Raw genomic sequence first — 2,765 nt, 5'->3', positions numbered from 1 at the left:
TTTCCACTGAGGAAAGATTCCAATGGGGTTCCTTGGGGCTCACTCTTGGTGGTACTGGGATACTGATATTATGGGATTTGAAACTAATCCATATATTAAAGGAAAATCTTGGACTTTGTGGCCAACCAGACCTCCCAGGGGTTCAAATGGATAGATGTCATCCTCCAAAACATGGATAACATATATGATCAACAAAAACACTTAATGGAATGTCATGCAACTTTATATCTCATCTGGGGCTTATGCATGGTCTTGGGGGCTCGTGTTGGGGGCTTATGCACGGTGTTGAACAGAACTGAATGTTGAACTTATCTTTCCTCTGATCTTGCTACTAGAGAAAGCTTAATTTAAAAGCTGGCTGATGGTAGAGGGGCATAGTGGTATGAGTCTATAGTTTCAGCTACTTGAAAGGCTGAAGCGGGAGGATCACTTGAGCCCAGGAGTCTGAATCCAGCCTGGGCAACATAGGGAGACCCCATCTAAAAAAAAAAAAAAGACACTGCCACCAAATACATTAAGGAACTTTCTCAGGGAAAGGAAATGTGTGATGTGTTTACAGGAGCAACTAATAGTTGGTTTGCAGGCATCCAAAGTGGTGGATGGCAAACTTGGCTAGTCTTAGCTTATCCAATCTTCTCCTAGTGGGTCTTAAGGTTACTATGACTTGTATTAATAGGCTAACGACAAAATTGGATACCTCTTTAAATCAGACCATTCTATGGTGAACTATGGTCCTTAATTGCCATCGCACTCTGAACAAGGACTGTGACCAGTTGAACTTCAATAGTGTTAAACTGCCTATATTGCCTGAACTTCAACTTGTTTGATTTGGATCAGTTCGGCTCATAGGGGTTCCAGTTAAGAAGTTCTCTTCAGTCTTTTGGTATCCTCCTGGTAGTTGTCATAATAGTCCTGGTACACCGTGTCCTCCCAAATCTTTGTTTGCATGCAACCATCCAGCAAGCACTGAGCACTTAACTAGATCAGCAAAGAATTATTCAACTGATGTGACTTGCGAATTTCATGCTGAGACCAAATAAGGCCATTTACAATGGTGACAGAGAGTGGCATTGATGCCCAAGGTTTTGGTCAATCTCTCAAAAACTGAGAGGCTGGCCAGAATGAGAGAATCGTTAATTAAACTAAATTTGGCCTGAGGAAGCCTCTGTACTTGAGTCCTCATTGAACAAACTGCAACCAAACTTAATATGTAAACTAACGAAAAGCCTAATTTAGCAGTGTACTTTTCTAACACAGAGCTAAGTCTCAGCCAATCACAGCAGCCAAGCTTCAGTCAATCACAAGTGGCCAATTGAGACCACGTTCAACTAAGACAAACATCAAGCTGTAATCAATCAAGCTACCTCTGGACCTCACTTTCATTTTCTGCCCACATTGCTGGTCATCGCTGCCTGATCACATTGCAGACTGGAGTTCTCTGAACTGTTCTGGTTTTCAGAGCAGCCTGATTCATGAATTATTTTTTGCTCAGATAAACTTTGCTAAATTTAATTTGTCTAAAAGTTTTCTTTTAACAGGGCTATGAATTTTTCTTGGATATATGAGCTTTTCTTAGGACATATGCTTTACATATATACCGTAGATTCAGATATGTAGCAATTATGTAATTTCTGTAATTCCTTATACCCAAGAGTCGTAAAGTATAAAGTTTTAAAGGTTCCAGGTGGAAAATTATGCCAGTGATCACATTATTGCATCTCAGGTCTAAATTCACTCTTCATCGCCTGCCCTGTGAAAATGAATATGGGCCCTAAATATTGTTCCTTTGCCAGCTGGCACAATGTTTAGCTTTGACAGTAGAGGGCACTGGAGAGACGTTGCAGGAAGAATTCTCTTGTGCTTACTAACTCGGTAGGCTTCTGCAGCATGGGTGACTTTTCCAGTGCCAGGTTCCTGTGATGTGTGCAGCCCCTCCAGTGCCTGGCTTTTGCATCACAAACAGTTTCCCTAGTGCAGCTCCCTCAGTACTTATGCTGCTCCAGCCTCAGGTTTGTGCAGTGATGGGCAGCTTCTCAAAGGCTCAGCTCCTGCAATACACAGCAACCGACAACACCTAGCAACCAGCAGCCTCCCCAGATCTGGCCCCTCAGCGAGTTTCATAGCGCAATGGTTCTAAGTGAGATGCCTCCCTAAACAGCTTTTCAGCATCATACAGGTGGATTTCCAGAAAGTCCTAGAGAGTGGATTTCCAGCAGCTTCCACTGGTGTGGCACAACGGGAGCTTCTCTGCCATTTACCAAGCCACAACCACATCCCTTCCAACAAGGTCTGGCCCTTAGTTCTAGAGGGGCCTTGTCCTTAAGTGCCCTTCTCTTCCATAAAATCAAAATGATACCTGATACCAAAACTAGACACAGACCTTTAAAGAAAAAAAAAAACATGTAGATAAATATCTCACATAAACACAGATGCAAAAATTTGAAACAAAATTTTAGCAAATGGAACTCAACAGTATATATTAATAAAGAGGACAACACAACATGATTAAGTTGAGTTTATCCAGGGACTTCAAGATTGGTTTAATATTTGAAAATCAATCAGTATAATTCACCATAATAACAAACTAAAAAGGATAAACCATACGATCATCTCAATAGAGGTAGAAAAAGCATTTGGCAAAAGCAAAATTCATTTCTGACTAGAAAAAGAAAACCTCTCAACCATAATAAAAAAAAGCAAAAACCTCAATTTTAAGATGAGCAAGAGATTTTAACAGATACTGCACCAAAGAAGGCATACAAAAG

The sequence above is a fragment of the Propithecus coquereli genome, unplaced genomic scaffold (genome assembly GCF_000956105.1).
Source record: "Propithecus coquereli isolate 6110/MARCELLA unplaced genomic scaffold, Pcoq_1.0 Scaffold301, whole genome shotgun sequence".
NCBI lineage: Eukaryota > Metazoa > Chordata > Mammalia > Primates > Indriidae > Propithecus > Propithecus coquereli.
The sequence above is the reverse complement of the archived record's forward strand: the minus strand, read 5'-3'. Positions refer to the sequence as shown.